Source organism: Nicrophorus vespilloides, unplaced genomic scaffold, assembly GCF_001412225.1.
Source record: "Nicrophorus vespilloides isolate i.1.1-1 unplaced genomic scaffold, Nicve_v1.0, whole genome shotgun sequence".
NCBI classification, from domain to species: Eukaryota; Metazoa; Arthropoda; class Insecta; order Coleoptera; family Silphidae; genus Nicrophorus; species Nicrophorus vespilloides.
The window spans coordinates 1-9,121 of record NW_017099126.1 but is presented as its reverse complement, the minus strand read 5'-3'; the positions used below and the strand labels follow the sequence as shown (position 1 = coordinate 9,121).

Below are 9,121 nucleotides of genomic sequence, written 5' to 3'. Positions count from 1 at the left end.
TGGGCCCATAACCCAGAGGTCCGTGGATCGAAACCATGCTCTGCTAGGTACTATTTTAACTAGTAAGTACCACTGGTTCCAAAAATGATGCAGTTAGCAATATATGTATCTTCAGATGATAATAGCATTATGGTACTAATTACAAAAGCAGAGTGGCGCAGTGGAAGCGTGCTGGGCCCATAACCCAGAGGTCCGTGGATCGAAACCATGCTCTGCTAGGTACAATTTTAACTAGTAAGTACCACTGGTTCCAAGAATGATGTAGTTAGAAATATATGTATCTGCAGATGCTAATACCATTATGGTACTATTTACAGGAGCAGAATGGCGCAGTGGAAGCGTGCTGGGCCCATAACCCAGAGGTCCGTGGATCGAAACCATGCTCTGCTAGGTACAATTTTAACTAATAAGTACCACTGGTTCTAAGAATGATATAGTTAGCAACCTATGTATCTTCAGATGATAATACCATTATGGTACTATTTACAAGAGCAGAGTGGCGCAGTGGAAGCGTGCTGGGCCCATAACCCAGAGGTCCGTGGATCGAAACCATGCTCTGCTAGGTACAATTTTAACTAGTAAGTACTACTTGTTCCTAGAAAGATACAACTATCAATCTATGTATCTTCATATGATAATACCATGATGTTACTAATTACAAGAGCAGAGTGGCGCAGTTGAAGCGTGTGTTAATGAATAGCAACATAGAGACTAGTTTAAAAAAAGGTGATTAAAAGTATACATGGGTAAATTACGTTTAACATTAGTAATATCCATTCCCAACTTTCTACAAGTCGTCTAAGATTCCGCCTTATCTTCACCACTTCATGTTGCCTCGTTATTGTTTTTGCGGATCTCAAGTTAGTAACTATTAAAGCTTTTTGTCCATTAGCACAGAGACTATTCAGTTGCGAATATATTTCAAATTCCAAATACTATCTTAAAATTATTGATTATGACAAATCCAAAACATTTTATGATACCAATAAATTGTTTAATTCATTAGATAAGTTAATTGATTTACTAATTAGACGATGACCTTGAAGCTTATGATTGAACGCATGCGTGCATACAAAGTTTGTATAAAAGGATCTGGCAATTTGCTGTTGCTGTGCGATCAATGCACAAAGGCTTCCGGATGAAATGCGCGTTGAATAAATTCTAGACATTCCATCCTAATCCAGTGATTGGATTATATTACGCTTTAAAAAAAAGCATAGTAAGATAAAATTGTTGTGAAACAAGATATTTTGTTCAATTGTCAATTAATTTGTACAAAAAAACGTGTTTTATTCTGAATAGCTTGAACATGGTTGATAATTAATAAATGAGCGTGGTTGTGTAATAGTAACACGTCGAAAGGTTTAGTAATCGATAAGAAAGGCGGTTATGCAATTGCTGGCAATTGGAATGCGTGTAGTTGACATTATCGCAAGTAAACAAGTTAATTATTAATGAAGAAACATACAATAAAAGGAAGAATAATGTGATGCCCTGTTGCGCGTTATATAATAATTCACTAAAAGCGTTTCGCCGCATCACGTAAAGTAGTTTATAAATAATTTCATTTAAACGATATTCAAGGAAAACCGCGTTATCCGCATGATAATTAAACAAACACAGGGAGAAAACAAAGAGAAGGGAGACGTGGTGAGAACTAGGGAGCAAACTAAAAAATAAAATGGAGCATGCAAAACCTTGTGGCTCATATTGGGTTTAATAAATAATGAAATTTTGGACGCGTTCCCTGCACCTGGTGCAAACAAATAAAATAGTATATGAAATAAAAGCGGAATTGTTAATCAAATTATGTAACGTGTCCTTCGTCATTTCGCTGCAAACACACATCTGCAACATTAAACGAATTATTCTATTCCGTCACAATCGCGCGTTTGTAATTCCATTAATAAACAAATGTAATGACGATGGTTGCGTCCATATGCATTATTGGAAAATGATTGATTTCCATAATTTCTGTTTTGTTTTTTTTTGATACGCTTTGAATTATACATCAAATTCTATTGATTTTGGTCTTATTATAGAAAAAAAAAACATTCTACATATGTCGATATGGCTTAAGTCAAATAGATTTGATTTGACTTAAGTTAAATAATAAAACTTGACTTTATATAACGTACATTAAGTTAACTTAACTTGATCTAATTTAACTTAAACAATCTTAACATTGGCTAATTTATCTTAAGATAATTTAACATAAACCAACTTAAGCTAAGTTGAGAGTTATCTTATGTTTGCTTTACTTGTAATAATTTTAATAAATTTATCGTAAAATTACATAACTTGAGTTAATTTCACTTAAAATAGTTTAACTTGGGCCACATTACTTAAGTTAAGTAATATAAATTACGCTAATTCAACTTGATATATTTAACCTTGAGCTATCTTTATTCTTTTATTTTAGATATGTCTAGTGAGATCAAGTAATTAAAGTATAAGTCAACATTTCTTAGTGCTTTTTTTTTTGGTGTTGGTCGAATGGCTTCAATATTGGTCTTGTTATGTAAAAACGGCCCAGTTCTTTCATACCGGACGCGGTAATTTAAACAATCCGGGATAATGGAACCCCCCAGATTACATTCGAACAAAGGACGCGCAAAATAATGAGTCAGTGTCCCAGCTGCTGACAAGTAAACGTTTTTCATGGAAACATTGTAAAGAAGGCTTATTCTCTGAACGTCTACTGTTAAATAATAACCAGAATGGTTTAGATTTATTTGATGATCTACCCTACCAACTAAATGTTACATCTTTAAGAACTAAATATAAAAGTATACAGAATAAGTGAATTACACTATTTCATGTAATAAACATAATTGTATTTGCTAATACATTTCGTAACATTTGTCATATACTCTTTCAAACTTTTTTCAAAATTGACTTAACTTAATGTAAGTAACTTGAGTAAACTTAATTTGATGCACATAACAATGAGATAACTTAAGCATTCTTAATTTTAGCTAGTCTAAATTAACTTAAGCTATATTTACCTATATACAAGATATATAAAGATAACTTAATTCAAGTTTGAGACAGAGATTTTTACTTAAGGCAATAGTAGATCTTTGTTAGTTTAAAATAATCAAACTTTAAAAAAATCTAATTCTATTTTTCATGGGTCCCAAGAATTCCAAAGACTCGTGGGACAAAGACACTAATGAATAAGACGTTTCTGAAGGATACTCCCATATATTACATAGACAAATAATGGAATATGAAATTTTCTCATTGCATGCTACAGAAAATACGAGTAAATTTAGTATCATCAAGTGGTAATTCCCAGGAGAACTGATAAAGTATAAAAGCTCCTTAAATATTTACACTAATTTAATTGACGAAGGTGTCCCATTGTCTGTGTGAAAACTGGAACACCCACGGGCAATTTCCATGCACGATGATGATACAGCTTTCAGTTCACCGTCCCGTTTTCATATTCATTCGATGTACAACATCTCGCAGATAGAATGGCGGAGGGAAAGGCGCGCCCTGAGTACCCACCCCTTCCGCAATAATGCGATGGGTCTGACAGATGTCAAAGTGGAAGCCTTCCGGCGCCACTTTATCTTATCCATAATTAATGAAATCCCGCAACTTTTTGCAAATTCACGAGGACCGATTTCAATCTTGACAAGCGCAGCATTGTAGTCAGGATTTTCACGTCGGACGACCTCTTTTATCCTGCATTATTCCAAAGGATAATCGTCATGCATTCACTATTCATTTGCCTGCCTAAATCGACTAGACGGAATTCTAGATGTCTTCCTTCTTCGGGGATTCACTCTCACGACGAGGTGTCATTGCAGCCATCAATTTAGAAATTGTATCTAATTTTCGACATGGTACACAATACTGGATTAAATGGGATCAGCATTAATCTCGGACATACAACGTAGACTCACACATGGACTAGAATTAATTAAACAGTCAATATGTCAATCTATGCCGGTCGCACGTTGCCTTCTACGTAACACTACTATTCATGAAACATACTTAATCGTTTAAACAATGTAAGTGTATAAATGTTAATTAATAATTACCATAATAAATATAATTATTTTTTACAGTCACTTTTCAATTAATTTACATAATACGTACTAAAATTTATTTAGTTATATCGACGGTTCATATATACATTTTCAATTATTTAATGCACACGTATCTCTTTATTCACTTGAACATACTAGATGTTCATACCAACGTACACTTTAATAGTATGTATACTGACATCATTTGCTGGTATTTTTTGTACTCAATTTTTATATTATCGAGTATTCTAAAAGAATATAAATGTATTATATGAGGTTACTACAACATATAACTAAATGTGAGATGCAGTAGACATAATAATCTTAGTATCAAGTATAAAACCTCGAGGGACTACATGCAATGCCATGAACTTTATGATAAATGGGTAATTTGATAAACCACAATATGTTACATAATGTTTCCAAGTAGCAACAACTAATACTTAAATGGAAAATTCAATTACAGATAATCTCTTTGTCTGTACTTTTTTTTGTAGAATTTTAGAATACTTAGTGGTGAATTCATAGTGAATGATAGGAAATACGGGACTAAAATGACATAGAATCAATCAATAAACCTGTTGCATCAAAAATAGTATATTTGTATAGGTTCCTGTTAAGCAAATTTATCATGTATATCAGAAAAAGCATCAACTACATCAACTTAATTTGGGGTTATATTTTAATACTGCATGTTTATCCTTTTGTTCGAACTAACGTACAAATATCCGTACTAACGTACATTAAATATGAATCTGTTTTGTCTTCTTCTTAAAATATGTATGATGATTAATTTGATGAATGTAAAAACGAGAATGGAGTAGAAAAAAATATGTTTGGGATTGAGATGGCAAAGGTTAGGTTAGGCTGCGTCAGCTCACTTTTAATTAACGTGGGTAATTCTGCAGCCAAGGGCACTGATTGTTATGCACCGCGTAATGAATTCATTCCCGGCCGCAGGGCGGAGGAAAGGGCCTCTTGTTATCGTTTCTGCCCCATTAACCCTTTATCGAACATACGCCCTGTGCTTAAAGCACATAACGCAATCATATTGAAAGTATTGACAATGTGATAATTTATATCCACGTTCCAAACAATACAATGAAGAAAGAGATTGCGAAAGCCATTAAACCCTCGAACAAATAGTAGAGTTCTAACGAGAAGATAGAATTACCAAAGGTTATTACACGTCTTGTAAGATAATATTATCAGTGCAATGGTAACAAGTGATATTATCTTACAAAAATAAACTTACATAAGGAAAACAAAAATATCTCTTTCAGAAAAGTGATGCAATTAGTTTCATAATAAAAAACAATGTTTCTGAAATGAACGGAAATCAAAGAATAAGCTACGTATTTGAAAAAGTGATAAAATTATCTTAAGTAGATTAAATTATCTTAAATCTGAGTTGTACTTATATGAAGGGAATCAATGTTTTCCATTGATTTTTATATTGTAGATAGATCAAAATGATGACAATTTTAATAGCACTTATTCAGAATTATAGTTCAACTGGTTATGCAATTACAATTGGATAATAGATTGTGAAATAAATTATACTGCGTTTTTCGTTCTTCTGCGTTTTATTGGAGAAGTTCCATAAACGAACATTGAACGAAATTGCAGTGATTTACGGGTGGCAAGATTCCGGGAAGCAACGAAATTATCGAAATCCTGTCTCTGGACCTTCCAAAGCTACGAACGGATAGCTTTCAGCCATATACTATTGTCAAACTTTGAACTTCCTAGCGAAACACTTTCCCAATTAAACTGCACCTAATTAATTAATTACTCGGTGTATTTCAACTTCCTCGGAAACAGCAGCTTCACTTTTTAATTGGAGTGTTTTCGCGAAGGTGGACCAAATCCCATCTCCAAAACCACTAGGAGAATACGGATAAGCAGCGAATTTTGACAACTCGCTATATCGATTACAGAGCATCCCCGTCGTAACGTGGAGATATCTTAACTCAATAAGGGCCGGCTCCGAGGCGCTTGTCATAATACAAATTAACAGCCGACTGAAGGGCGCGCACTCCCTCCGCCTTCTCTTTCTATCATCTCTCGAGGATACACATCAAAAACACACTGCCAAGTTAGAAATGAATACACCTCGGAAAATCTGAACGACAGGGATACGTCCAATCCATAAAACATATCTTTCCTCGCAAATGCTATGTAAAGTCCTCGCTTTACATAGCATTTGGTTTTGTACATAACTAAATCGCGTTTGAAAGGAACCGGCGAAAACCGACGAGGGTCCATTTGTTTCGGAAATGGGCCAACTATTGGTTGGCTCTTGACGTGCACATTCATGTAAGTCTCTTCGATGATTTAAACAAGTTTTTCTACTATAATCATAGTTTACTCTAATTGTATATTCCACATGATAAAAAGTTTAGCCAAATTCTGAAAATATAAATAACTTACCTGTTTTTTGGAGAAATAAATCTTAAAAATTCCCGGGAAATCTAAAGAAATAATCCTCTAGTTATCATACATCAATATCTATATGTCACAGTTTATAATTATACCAAATAAATCACAAGTATAGTAATGTATAAGTAATAATCAATAGGTAATTCAATAAACGTAACCATAAATGATATTTGGAACAACATGATGAATATGTTTGTAAAATTCATGTAAAGATAATACGGATGTTATGTTATAGTATATCATGTTTTGTATATTTTCCATTTTAAATGAAATCCAAGCACGTGGTCATTCTGGCAGATTTAGGCGATCTGTTTAGATCACAACTCAAGTGAGTGATATATAGAGCTTTTATCTGCCGCGACAGACATGACGGATTATTTATTGATTTATGCATGAAAAAAAAACAAACAATTGAAAAACGGCACAACTTTAATTTATGGTTTAAAATATATAAATTCTTATATTTTTTTTATTATTGACATATTTCTGAATTCTTCGTATCTTAATTTAATATTAATTCAGTAGTTGGATCAATAGAGAATGAGCTGTAAGTATATGGATTTACCTATTTTCGTTTTAACTCAATTAATCAATATCTTATGTAAATTCTACTCTAGTTCAACCTGGATATTGTCGACAAGAGCTGTGATTTATATATATATATATATATAAATCTCAAATTCCCAACGTGTAACCTATTAACTATACTGATTTATTCTTTCGCCACAATTTTAATAGGTATAATATGGAACTTAGTCATAGCCTTTTTGCAGTTATATAAAGAAATAAGAAATAACTGATATGTGATCCTCTAGTAATTAATACCTCTTCAGATGATTTATAAATCCCGTTACCCAACTAATCCATCAACACCGACAACTATCATAGACTTATAGGAGACGTTAATGCATTAGATGGATTATAAATGGCGTACTAATCGAACACCCTATTTTTTTTTCTCTTTCCTTATATAACGCTATTAATTACAAACATTATTTTATAATCGGGGTCGGCAACCTTTTTGGAGCAAAGAGCCATTTTCCTGTTAAAAACAGTCAAGGGAGCCGCAAGTAGATGGTAATAATCGCTATTTTTAGTGTAGTTCTCATTATCAGAGTTGGGAGCCGCAATTTTCTTCTTAAAAAAGCAATATTATAAATATTTTAATTTTCATATAAATGTTTGGTAATATATAAACAAGTATCAGTAACGTTGCTGAAATGTACTTTATAATTAATGAATTATTTTTTGTATAAAAATTATAAATGTATAGAAAGGATTTGTTAATGGTTTTCTATATTTGTGAATGTCGGGGACATTTTCAGTAATTTGTTGATACCGACATTGTCGGTATAGTTAATTGTTTATCCATCATTTGATATACGTGAATGTTGGTGACATTTGTCGGTGAATGTAATTAAAGTAGCATATGTTTATGTACATGTTGATTATTTTGGTTCACTGTAAACTTTATATATTGAAAAAACAATTGAATTCGTGATAATGAATCGAGTTGATTGAGTGAAATTAGTTTAATTTGGTGCAAAATGGAGTTGATTAAAAACTGAAACAAAAATTGTTTTGTATGAAAAAAAAAAATAAAAAATAAGTTTGCTGTAGTCGATGTGTAACCGACGTGTGTTGTGGAACCACTAACCAGCAAACAAAAATCATTAAAGCCAACTTAAACTTTTTCAATAACGCGTCAAAGTGATTCCCGGCCTCTTCATTCCGGACTGCTAGAATTGTTGAAGTTAAATGATTCGGCACAGTAAACAAATCCAATTTGTTCCCGCAGGGAGTTCAACCCTACGCGGTCCACCCCCGCGTTACGATTCCAATCGATATCCGCGCATAGTTTAGATTTCGACAAAAGCGCTTTTTTTTTCACTGCTCTTTTTCTTCTCTCTTTTTCCTACGGATTCCGCATCCTTTGTGCTAACTAATCTTTGCGGTTTCCTCATCCATTGAACCGCGATCTCCAGACTCGACTGATCGACCGAATTACGTGTTCCTGTTTCGCCTTGTTTACCCGATTCCACTCCTGTAAAATTTGTACGTTCCGGTTGTGTCTTGGATCGATGCAAAACGAGAGAAAAAAGAACAGTACAGAAACTCTACCTTCCAATGTCTCCTTCGTGGAGTCGAGTGGAAAGGAGAGGATCAATCTTCAACGGATAGACAAGATTCGCGAACTTTTCAAATTCCTGTTGGAAAACATAAATCGAGTTCGTCACTGATCGTTCAGCCGCGCAACATTTGTATTACCGCCGAAAGCCGCCGCTCCAATAACATTTAAATTATGTCATCGATTCCAATAGGCTTTAGGCTGCGAAATTGAAACGACACTCCTCCTTTTCCCTTCGCTTTCATTTTCTTCCATCATGTACAATTTATGCATAAACTTTCTTTTGAAGAAAAAAAATAACCGGTTCTTAAATCCCAATATTTTCATTAAAACCGGTTTTAATTCTGAAAATAGAATAGAAAGAGAATTTATACAGAACGGAAACAGAATAGAATCTTCTATTATGTCATCAATTCTAATAGGTTTTAGGCTGCGACCATCATATCAATATTTTCATTAAAACCGGTTTTAATCCTGAAAACAAAGTGGAAACAGAATGGAAACAGAA

General features: G+C 33.4%; 2 non-coding genes across 2 annotated transcripts; both read left to right on the top strand.

The window, feature by feature from the left end:
- Positions 1 to 146: 146 nt before the first annotated feature.
- Positions 147 to 218, top strand: Trnam-cau. The gene has a single exon. It is a non-coding gene; the product is annotated as a tRNA-Met (tRNA).
- A 272-nt stretch (positions 219 to 490) lies between these two features.
- Positions 491 to 562, top strand: Trnam-cau. Its single transcript has one exon. It is a non-coding gene; the product is annotated as a tRNA-Met (tRNA).
- The last annotated feature ends 8,559 nt before the right edge of the window (positions 563 to 9,121 follow it).